This window comes from Protopterus annectens, chromosome 5.part1 (genome assembly GCF_019279795.1).
Source record: "Protopterus annectens isolate FY-2018-M chromosome 5.part1, PAN1.0, whole genome shotgun sequence".
NCBI classification, from domain to species: Eukaryota; Metazoa; Chordata; order Ceratodontiformes; family Protopteridae; genus Protopterus; species Protopterus annectens.
Window position 1 is genome coordinate 34,533,895 of NC_056736.1, and position 13,614 is coordinate 34,547,508.

Consider the following 13,614-nt stretch of genomic DNA (forward strand, 5'->3'; position numbering starts at 1 on the left):
TCAGGTAGTTATAAAAGATATATTCATCAAAAACAATGGATGCCATAGTACATATTCAAGATCAGCAGATGCAAGAGTATGTAATTAAAATAATGAAAGGCACTGCATACTGCTTAAACCATTAAGAAGCAAACAGGAATTTAAATATAAGCTCAAATGTTTGTAAATCATTATACATATGCAACATCAAAATTTACAGTGTGGTATATTGAAATGGCTTGCAGATAAAAAACTGAATATATCTTGAAAGGAGTGCCCAACTTAAAACAACTTTGGTCATATGACATTGAGCTCCTATATCAATGTCCAGTTACTTTTTATAACAATATTAGCTCAAAGTCTTACTCTGTAGCTTTGTGTTTTCCTGTCCTAAAATATGAGCTATTAAAAAAAGATAACTTATTGTGAAATTTAAATGCATGTAAAGAGTGGCTTCATTCTGACCATGACTTTGTCAACGTCTCACCTCATTCAACCCAATAAAATCACATAATTCAGTATCTACAGATATTTATTGTATTTTGTTCCATTCCAAGGTGTCTTGTTAATATTGTTACCAAATAAGAAAGTAACTTTAACTGCTACTAGATACACAAAATCACACAATAAGAACATATTAATACTGTATGCAGTATTTCTATCAAATCAAACCAGGTTTTGTAAAATTATTTTGTCCAAAGCATGGGCCAAAAGGGGTAGGTCTAGTAATATATAGCAATTCATTTAGTTTTCTTTTACTACATAAGAATGTAAGTGTACAACAAGATAATAAAGTATAATTTCATTACAATGAACAATTTCCTGTAGCTATGAAATAATATATTTTTCAATGGGATCTTCTATAACATAATTATGTGTCATACATTTTGCCCATTTGCTACATATGTTGATAACAAAATGATTGTGAGATGTGCCACTACATTCAGCAACTGCTTATCAGGTATTACATTTGTGTATTAATGTCAATTAACAGTAATATATAGATTCACTAAAGTGGAATCCTAATACTAATACTCCCATTCTCACCATCACAATGTACATGACATGCTATTAAACAACACAACATGACAATAAGATGATTAGGTTATAAGAAGATACAGGTGATTAAACAATATTGTGCCTGAAAAATCAGAAAGGATTATATAAAATGCCTTTAAATCAAAAAGAAAAAAATATACTGAACTAGTTTCATACAATGCCTTTAGGAAAAGAGATAAAAGATACACACATACATACATACTCCATCAAATTGCTGTATATGAGGGTAAATAAGGCTAAGCCTTGCTTCAGCCATTATACATGATCATATGCAAAGCACTGTTGCTTCTGGCCATAAATGGAGTACAAGATGTAATCCTTCTACAGAATTCAATATGGTACACCTTCTCCTTCTTATTATACTTACTTGTTGGAATAAAATAAGCCTCTACTTGGTCCCACAACAGCACAGTTTTGTCATCTACAAGGAATTGTCACAACAGATAGGGCAGATGAAGGTATGTGAGCCAATAAAGTCAGTTTACTCCTGGCTAGTATTACTCACAGCCCAACCATCCTCATAAAGTAATACTTCTGTTAGCATGCAATTGAGAAATTGGTACAGCAGGAATAACCACATAACAGTTAGAAGAGGGATCACTTGAAATGACTGACCTGCATTAAAACCAGCCTAGCAGAGTGACAGTGATATGATTGTTATAGTGTCTTTGTACATGCACACATTAGTTTCTGGGGGGAGGCATATAGTTGGACTCAATAAGGACATTGAAAAGAACATTTATTTTTTTAAATTAAGAAATGTAAGAAACAATAATTGTCGGGGTTGTGGTCCAGCAGCTCAGTAGAATGAAGTGCTCTTAGGTAAATGGCCCAGTATTTGCATGCCAGGTACTTTAAAATAAAGAAAAATGGGGTGAGTTTCATTTGCATTATGTTTCTATTTGTCTTTGGTGTGGCTGCAACCAAAAAAAAAACCTTTATTGATAAAATAGTAGAACCTGATACAAACTGAATTCCTTTTAACAGAAATAAACCAGTGCAGTCAACAAAACAGATGTCTGACCACTTCTGCAGTTTTGTAGGATAACTATGGTGGAGAGATAATGTTCACTGGATCAATACATTTCTAGAGAATCACTTAAATCAAGCACTCACATGCCAATAACTAAAGAGAATGTTCTTTATAACATAAATGGTCTTCCCGGAAATAAAAGCCAGCTAGAAGCAGATCATTCTTAATTACAATGAGAAGTCCCCGTACATGACAATAAATTCCTGTCAAATATCTACCTCTCAGATGTGACAGATTTAGTGAAGAGGCACTTTTACATACATAGTATCATTTGCAGGTATAGCACGTTAGTAATACTGTGTATAATATTAATCAGATGAAAACACAGTTTGTTAGCTTTCCTGAAAGTGATATCATACAGTATGCTGTGAAACATGTGACACTGAAAAAGTTCAAACCATCTGTAAATGGAGACTTTCTAAAGAGTGTAATACTTTCAAGCATTTTGGAGACTTTTGCTTCCACCAAGCTTGTTATGAAGAAGATGATTAGAAGTTGATTATCTATTAAACAAGATAACTTCAATTTTTGTACATGAAGATATGAAATACAAGCCCACTGACAAACGTGCCTTAAATTATTCAAATATCTCATTTGATGTTTGCTTTCACTGAAAAAGAATCTGTTAGAATGTGTTCCTTTTCCAAAAGTAAATGTAAATATAAGTAGTACTGCTTGTTCTATATTTAGCTGATTGAAGTGATCATTTGAAATTGTTACTCACACTTGAACAGAATACTCATTTTGTGTCCATGGTGATAAAACTCTCCAAAAACCTCCATGAGATGAGCAATGTCATCTTTTGTCTTGGTCATTTATGCAGAGTCCGATTTTTGTTTTTATATTGAAGCCATTAGGGTGAAGTCTCCAGGTTGCATCAAAAATAATGCTCTTCATTCACACTTTTAAGGGAACTGCTGCTGATTAAATGTTTTTACTCATCTTGGTGCATCTAAATTTATCTTATTTACATTATAACAACAATCTGATAATTATGTTGTTTACAGTCATAGAATTTGTTGAAGCACCTAATGTGTTTATCTTTCATGACAAATACTACCTTCAAGTGGTGATCGTCCTATGGTTGGCAGAGAGAGAGGAGGGCAGAGAGGTCAGGCATTGCATTCCTGCTTTAAACACTTATAGAATGTCTTTTAGAATACAGGTGAATGTATTCTACATTACAGCCAGTGTCATCTATATCATGCTAAAGCTGAAGTATCATAGCCCCGATTGGTCATGTTGTATAAAATATCCCCGAGGAAACAGTTAGAGAAGCTATTGTAGAAGAGAAAGAAGAAATTGACAGTTTTAGTTGCTTCTTAAGACAAATGGTAGAGAAGCAATTGGATAAAGTTCTGCAGATAACGACGGGGAAGGAGGTAGCATCATACTTGTAACCTGACAGTAGAACAATACACAAAACATTTATCACTGAAAATAACACTGTAACACATATTATGGACTACAAGGAATGAATACTGAAGAAGAACATGTTATTTGAACCATCTGGGATATTATGATAATTAATGAAGAAAGAGAGTATATACTGGTCAGCGTCTGAGATTTGCATACAGGACAGGGAAAAAAATTAAGAAGGTTGTAAGACAGACTGAGGAAACGACTAAAGCAGGCTATTTGGTTACAGATAGATACAAAAATCGTAATATGTGTAAATTATTAATAAAAAAATCTGGCAAAGCCACCAAGCCAGATCTAAAGGTATTTGAAATAATGTATTGAGCACTTCCATCTGTAAAAACAGACTTCTTCAAAACTGATAAAACATGAGAAGAATTCTACGAAATAGACCATCTGACCAATCAGATTCAAAGAATGATATCAGATTATAAATAAATAATCAAACCCTTCCATTCAGGAAAATATAAATTCAAACATATTAAAAAAACATTATGACCCAAACCATGCTCCCTCCCTTGCCCTTTCCTCCTACCTAACCCCCCCACCTCCTTCCTTTCCCCTACCTTTCACTTCCCTGCCAATTAACTTTCTATCTCAAGTTCTAGTATTCTATATAACCAATTCTTAATCTATTTGTGTGCTTACATAGACCTGCCTTCCCTCTAGCCCCTCTCCTTCCTCTTCCCCTTTTCTCCTATTATCTAACTTTACTCTCTTATGTTTTTTGATCTTTATTTTTCCTACTTTTTTCCTACCTTCCAACTTAACTCATTTACATGTTATTATAGGATGATTATCTGCACCTTTATATAAATATTTAACACTATGTACATGCTTCTTTAATGACCTTGTTTATACCTGTAATTTTTTATGCATTCTGTAATTTACTCTTTATTCTAATTGTAAACATTGTAATCTCAAGCTTTTCTCCTTGGGTCTCTGCTGAAAAAGGGCCCCGGCCCAGCCAGACTAACCTGGTTAACAAATGGCAAATAAATAAATAAATAATAATCAAGAAATACAGTGCTTAAAATAGCCAAATAAATAAATCCACTATATCATGTTTTTGTTTCAAAACACAACTAATATATAGTTGATCATTCAAACCAGCTGGATGACCAGCTTCCAGTTTGATCTGCCAGAATAATTCTCTGTACAGTAATTGATTCATTGATTTTGCTAATTTCCACATCTATCTCCCACTTCAATGTTTTTCCAAGACAAGAAAACATGCATTTATTAAAGTTCTTACATGACCTCTTATATGTAGTTAAAACATTGTTAACATTATTCTCTCAAATGGAAAAACAATGTTAATAAAGTTTCAAATTTAGTTTGTGCCAATTCTGTATAGAAACAGGGGCAGGGAATGCTCATGGTCAAACAGACAACTCCTTTAGTATTGCATGTAAAATGTTCATTGGAATATATGATCTTTACAGCTAAAGTAACACATTTTCCTTTTGTATATACTTACAGCATTTTTATTGGTGATGAGGAAACATACACCCCCAGATTCATGAAGCTTGGCGCAAGGCCGGTGTAAGGCCTGCGCTGGCCGTGCAGTGTATAAATGGTGTAGTAGCACCATATGCATATTAATGAAGGTGCGCCGCTACCACATCCACGTGCATAGGACACGTGCGCGAGTGCATGGGGCGTTACTAAGCTGCGACCGGAGGCGTGTCAATGTCGGCTGGCGATGAGCAACCTAAACTGCTGAATATTATAGCCTGCCTGCAATAGTAATCGCACATATCAGTGTCCATGGATAATGAAACGTATGCAAAGCATGCAAGACAGTTCCTGGCCGCACAAAATGGAGAACCAAACAGAAATGCACGCAACATAAGATAATATTCCGTCCATGGAACAAATGATATTTAAAATCATGTGTCCGTAATGTACTGCACTGTCAGAAGTTATACCCAGTGGAAGTGAAGCGCATCATGTCAGCGTGCCGCCAATACACACGTCTAGCCCCATGGGTATGGTCACCAGCAGATCCACAGTGGTAGTGATAGTACACAGCAGGGCAGTTGTGGCTATATAACAACCGTAAAGAAACCTGACAGTCCAAATTGTATACCAAACACACACAAACATATGTATATTAAAATGTGCTATACACATGAACAGGAACGTAACCGTCACATACACATAGGATGCTATACGTGGAACCGGGATATCCAAAAGTAGAACCCATGCATGCAAATGCAATATGCAACAACCCCAGTATAGCACATAACCCGCACCCATGTCCGAATGTCCACCAAATCCAGCTACCAGCCTTGCGCATCCGTACACCTGCACATAGCGAGTATTCCCCATATGTAGTAGGAAGTATCGTCCTAGGCAGTGTCCGGATTGCAAATATGTATCCCACGAATGTAAACATCCCATCACAGGTACGTAAATCCAAATGCCCACGCGTTAATGTTACGTCAAAATGTGTGTACCTCCCGCGTGGGATAGGTAACCTGTTGAAACCTCAGAGTTGTTTACACGCCACGGTGTCCATTACTGTACACATCTGGACAAAACATGTATGTGTAGTCACGGTACTGTTCAGTTTCTACACAGACATGCAATTCATACTACGCAGGATGGAACAGCTGCCCACCATGCAACCCCACTAGGATTGCCACCTGTTCAGATGACCAAGGTGGGACATCCCTTGTAGAAATGTGAGAATTTGCTGGATAAAACATACCCCCGGCCAGTGCAAAGGACAGAATTACACGTGTATGCCAAGATAAAAGCTCATGCCATAGCATTTGAATAGCTTATGCTATCCCAAATAATAGTTATGTGTACCAGATACAAAATACCTGTATCATGCAACTAGTACAGAAAATAAGAAATATATTATTGTCTTAAAATCACAGGACATTTGCCATGTCTTAGGTATCAACGCAGGACACAACTGTCCAAAGTGGGACCTTCCCTCGCAAAGAGGAACAAGTGGTAACCCTACATCCCACTGAATTATCGACAGTATATATTCAACTCAATCATATACCGACACAACCTCTCAACCTATTACAGCAACAAAACCTGGACAAAGCCCAAAAGGATGGGAGGACAAATAGGGACAGATGTAATTACTGCTCCCACAAGCTTCAAAAGTTCACTGAATAATAGTATGTACATAAGCAGGAAATGTTGTGAAAGATGTGGGGTAGTCTCCAGTATTACAGAGGTCCGTACAAATATACTGTAACAAACCGTCACATATGTTGACTGTACTACTGCATACCTGTAGTTAATTCATAGTTATTTCATGTGCAAAATAATAACCCCCGTAAGAATGAATACAGGAAATAGTCAAATGTGAATGGGAACACCACTCACCGTGGATTATGTATCGTAACCACCCCCACCCATATTATGTATTGCCAACATCATAAGCTGCGGACAGGTGCCCAAACACCTGTGTCTGTAAACAGATTAAATGTTCAAAATGTACAATCCCTGTCCATGTGCTTTGTCTGACATTTGAACACGGTCAGGGCAGTTCCGTTCACCAGTCGGACAAGCCTAAACCCAGATCACCACATGAACACCCTGACAATTAAAGACTTGTATGTGTCAGGAATATAAGCCTTTGGGTTCTGAATATCCCTGCAGTGATGAAATATGCAGCTTGGGTCCAGAGCACTAGGGAATAGGGAATGTGTAACATGTAGTACCGCATTCTTCCCAGCAGGAGAATGGATGCCTGTGACGTAAGTGAAGCGGAGAGGCATATGTTAATGTAGCTATGTACTATGGGTATGCATATAAATGAGTCAGAACACCAAACGTATACTGGTTACAGCATCCGGCCAACGTGAATGCAGTCCCGGTTGAACAATGACTACAGCACATATAACGTGAAAGTGTAATGAATGCGTCTGTGCTGTACAGACAGTTAAATATGTAAAGGTGAACATGTGTTTCGCAAACATCCGTTAATGGGATTACAGATAAGTACTGGTACTGTCACAAGTAATAAAGCCCATGTAAGCACAAAGACTTAGTAAACATATGTAACCCACAATAAGGATATGTATGCGAGCCCGCGCGTAACCTACAATAAGGAAATGCAAGTGCGCCTGTGCGTGTGTGATCCGCTCACAGCATAGTAAATGAATGCTGTTTCCCCCACGTTAGTTATACATGGCTCAAACCCATTAACCTCGTAAAGTATGAAACCGGACGAAGCCATGCAAACTACCAATACATATAGGGACAAACCCCAGATATGTGCCAGAGCAAACATAGAAAGTGGATAGAATAACGGGTGGGTCAGTAGCATGGATTCTCTGAAGGGTATGCAGTCGTAACCTGAACTGCTTGCCAGAAATCACCACTGCAAGTCTCAGATGAAATGCCACTACATTGCCAGATAGACACAGGTTTATGTAAAACACAGCGAAGATAAAGGGACAAGCAGCTGTACACTCAGTGACAATCTGTATAGTGGAAAGGTATGGTATGGATATAGATATATGTGTATGCACATAATCCACAGACGTAAACCAAAGCAAGTTATGAAATGAGGATTGTACATGTATATATGTATACACAACAGACTTATGTCCCGTAGATATGACATATGTACATAAATAGGCGACGTTACATCTAATATGGGTAGACAAACAGACATGCAGGAAAGGTGAATAAACCGCAGCATTCAAAAACATTGGCCAGAAAGTGACAGTCCAGCAAGTTCTACACTTTAAACATGCAGATAGGTGTCCATTGCAGGACTCCATAAATTGGAATACGTAGTGTCAACCGACATTGATGCAAAAGAAGTGACCGCAGCAAATACGAAATAGCTGTACATGCAACAGTATCAGGTGCAAGGGTGATGACACATGTGTCGATAGAATGTATGATGTACGAACTGATATCCGGAGAGTGGGAGTGCATACAAGTGTCTCCACACTTCAGTAACGCACACATTAAAAATGTGTAATGGGTACTGTAGAGGGTTGTCAGGTATGGGAATCATGGGTATGCAGATATGGGCCTAGGTGTCGTTTGGCAGGGATTTCGTAGGCCCGCCCCGCAGGAGTGATGTGGGTATAGCTCACACCTATATCCCCAATAATGGGGCAAACCATCCACTGGATATTGCGGAAACCATTTTGGCAATATGTAGGGCCCTATATCAGTGTCATGTAGGCGATAATCATGGATGGACATGCATACGACCAAAAGGTACCCATAACTGGCAAACTGTCAGAATAACACAGCTGCACTAAGGCATAGTACATGAAATACAAATAGGGACTATATTAGATATACCCCAGACAAAGTCAGAACGTTGTGAGAATACTGGCGTACCCATGAATACGGATGTTATGAGTGTTACTAATCATGTAATGGAAATGTCAGTCACTATTATCTACCGCACAGTCCATAATGCCTTGCCAGCAATTTACCAGAAAGGCACATCACTATGACAAATGTAACAAGGTCAAACGTCAGGGTGTTTACCCATAATGTGTACAGGTTAGGGGTATAAAGGTAACCTGTCCAGAATACATGTACAGAACTAGTGATACTAGGTGGACAGGTGAGAAGAAAGACATCAGGACAAATGAGAAAACATGTACAAGTCACACGCATGTACACCGACAAATGTGAATGACAACGTATGCCCTGTGAATGTCAATGTGGAAGGTTAATAGACACAAACATAATATGTCCCTCAGGGTGTCATGCAGTGTCACCGTAACAATGTCCAGTCCCCCAGACACGTACGTGAGCTCTGCCACTGATGGAAAGAGCAAATACCGGCGCACACATATGGCACATGATAGACCAATTAGTGTGGATAAGCAGCTGTTGGCCTGTGTGAGGAATACAACTGTTTGGGTGGGTGTGTCCTGCAATATAAATGTAATGGCATGTGGCCTGTGATGCCGCCATACAGTGTGTGTATTGGTGTCAGAAAGTTGATATTTTGTTACAGACACATACTCCGCATCTGTACAGATTTACGATGAATGTGCAGAGTTCTGCCTCATATGTTGGGTGTGTTCCACGTAACAGTAACATTCTGGCACTTCCATGATAACTGAAGACATGAAATGATGACAAACATGCGTAAGACACCAAATCCTACAGAAAAGCCATACTAATGCAAAACCTATTATTGTGTCAACTATTTACGTTTGTAAGAGCAACATGTCATTACTGCCCCTATGTGTCCCACTATCAGATAAGGCCTTGTCCAGCAACTTGCTCTAGGAGGTGGAGTGGTATGAACAGAAACAGATACATGTGTGAGGAAACAGCAATATCGACTGCAAGATAACGCAGAAGGTATGACATGCGCTGCAGTAGGACGTGCAGTACTGTCCGCAGGTATGTGCTGACATTGCAAATGACACAGCAGTCTACATGAAGAACCTTTAGGGCTGTCACCTTTACAAATGATGATACTGGGACATACCCACAGCCATGCACACAGCACAAATAGACATACACACATCAAAACTAGGCCATGATACATGAAGCCTCCGGCGTGTACGAGTACAGTGAGAGTACAGCAAGGATAGATGTCTGCCAAGATATACAGCAAACGCCTGTAAGAGCGTGTAACACCTCCCGTAACACGGACGTTGCATGGACAATGTTGGGAGTTGCAACACACCCCATTGGTATGTGAAAGCTATGCAAATATGCGATACATAAAACAGTCAGCTGCCCATGCAAGAGCAGGGTTATGGGCAGAAAAAATATATATATATATATATATATATAGAGAGAGAGAGAGATACAGACATACACACACACATGTGGCAGGGCTGGAATCGAACCTACACATGACTACCCTATCACACTACAGCATGACGCATTTACAGAACACGCTACCGAGACTACTAAACACAGCAGACACACAGGCATTCTACTAGGTGCGTGTCAACATCCGCAAAGACAAAGACGACAGCAGGATACGTCTGTATTGCAAAGCGTCTAAAAGCATAACCTGAGTCCCCAGGCGGACGGGAGCATGCACACATACACACACACACATCTGGCAGGCCTGGGAATCGAACCTACACCTAACTACCCTATTACTACAGCATGGCGCATTTACAGAACGCGCTACTGAGACTACTGAACACAGCACTCCCAGAGGCATACTTCTAGGTGGGTGACATCCTCCGCAAAGGCAAAGATGCTGATAGGGAATGTATGTGTTGTGAGGCATCTAAAAGCATTACTGTGTCCCCAGGCAGCTGGAAACAAACGCACACACACTTGGAAGGGCTGGGAGTTGAACACACACCTACCTACTTTAACACAATGCAGCATTATGCATTTACAGAACGCGCTACCAAGATTACTGAACACAGCACTCTCAGAGGCATACTTCTAGGTGGGTGACATCATCCGCAAAGGCAAAGACGCCGATAGGGAATGTATGTGTTGTGAGGCATCTAAAAGCATTACTGTGTCCCCAGGCAGCTGGAAACACACGCACACACACACACACACACACACACACACACACACTTGGAAGGGCCGGGAGTTGAACACACACCTACCTACTCTAACACACTACAGCATTACGCATTTACAGAACGCGCTACCGAGATTACTGAACACAGCACTCTCAGAGGCATACTTCTAGGTGGGTGACATCATCCGCAAAGGCAAAGATGCCGATAGGGAATGTATGTGTTGTGAGGCATCTAAAAGCATTACTGTGTCCCCAGGCAGCTGGAAACACACGCACACACACACACACACACACACACACACACACACTTGGAAGGGCCGGGAGTTGAACACACACCTACCTACTCTAACACACTACAGCATTACGCATTTACAGAACGCTACCGAGATTACTGAACACAGCACTCTCAGAGGCATACTTCTAGGTGGGTGACATCATCCGCAAAGGCAAAGACACCGATAGGGAATGTATGTGTTGTGAGGCATCTAAAAGCATTACTGTGTCCCCAGGCAGCTGGAAACACACACACACACACACACACACACACACACACACACACTTGGAAGGGCCGGGAGTTGAACACAGACCTACCTACTTTAACACACTACAGCATTACGCATTTACAGAACACGCTACTGAGATTACTGAACACAGCACTCTTAGAGGCATACTTCTAGGTGGGTGACATAATCCGCAAAGGCAAAGACGCCGATAGGGAATGTATGTGTTGTGAGGCATCTAAAAGCATTACTGTGTCCCCAGGCAGCTGGAAACACACGCACACACACACACACTTGGAAGGGCCGGGAGTTGAACACACACCTACCTACTCTAACACACTACAGCATTACACATTTACAGAACGTGCTATCGAGATTACTGAACACAGCATTCTCAGAGGCATACTTCTAAGTGGGTGACATCATCCGCAAAGGCAAAGATGCCGATAGGGAATGTTTAGAGAATGAGCAGTCTGAAAGCATATTACCGTCCCAAGGTAGACGTACACAAACACGCCAGTGCTGTCAACGGGCCAACTAAATATCTGCGGAGCACAACAAACACTGAATAGATATGGGATGCACCACAGACAGTACACCCTTCAAGAGAGCAACAAGTGTGTTCAATGTAGGCATCCATCGTGACATTGAAATTGGACATCTGGTGCCTGGATGACCACCATGGATATACAGGATGTCAATGGCCATGCCCACACGCTTAGTATCACACGTCTGTTTGGAATGTACTGTGTGTCCATCTACACAACGGTGTACTGGGCATGCTCACACACATAGCTGTTGCAAAGGGCCATCTTGCATGCACATGGAGCCTAATCACGGAGGGGCGCAGTGTGGAATGTACTGTGTGTCCATCTACACAACGGCGTACTGGGCATGCCAGCACACTTAGCTGTTGCAAAGGGCCATCTTGCATGCACACGGAGTCTAATCATGGAGGGGCACAGTGTGGAATGTTTTGTGTGTCCATCTACACAACGGCATACTGGGCATGCTCACACACTTAGCAGTTGCAAAGGACAATCTTGCATGCAGATGGAGTGTACACACAGAAGGGCACAGTAAGGTATAACTGCCCTCACGCACAGGGCGGTCACACATGCAGTGACCTGTACACACACAGCCACCATCACAGCTGTCACAGGTGCAGGTCACACACGTACACACTGCAGTGTACACTGTAGCTGTCAAGTCAGCACCATGTCATTGGTGAAGCACTACACAGCCTTATGGTCCCACAACACCATGTTGCACATGACCACTGCGCTGTACAGTGGTGTACACCACCTGTGCAGAGTACACACGTACCAACAGGGATCCAACAGGTGTTATGCATTGCAACGATGGCAGTATACATGAACAGGTTGGCTCATGACATACCATGGCCCTTACACAGCTGTGACACCTGACTGTTGCTGTACACCAATGAACACACATCTGTGTCCATCGTACATGTGATTATGTGGATGTGTGCATGGACTGCATACACAACACATACATACATGGCCTTTGATGTACCTTGTGCATAACACTGGCCCAATCAATGCTACACATGCAAATTGAAGGTGGGCCCATGTCTGTTGAATGCTCACACTACAGGGGGTAGCAGTGTTGACTGGGACACATACCCCTGTACTGGTCACCTGTGACACCCGTGATATCATACCGCAGTCCATGTGTCATGTATGTCAACACACATGTCCAACAATAGCAATGCATACAAACATGGCAACAGGAGACACAGTGACATCTGTACTGTGCATGCAGCAAACATGCATGTGCAGTGGCCGATGTCCGTAACATAGTTGCACCTACCTACGACATGCAGATGCAATGCAGACCCATCATTGACATCTGTATACGGTGACATACAAACAGCACGTATGGAGGGATGTGTGTACGTAACGTGGTGAGCCACCTGTCTAGATGTATGTGTGCAGGGGATGTTTCACAGTTGTGTCACACACCATCCTATCATGCCATGTGCTAACTGTACGCTATGTCGCTGTTACGTGACAGTGCTGACATAATGCATACACAGTGGTCAGGTGTTAACAACTATATGTCATATGGCACCTGTAACACCTACAACCTCCCGTGTGTATATAGCAGCACATTTGCCAGATATAGCGTTGGTA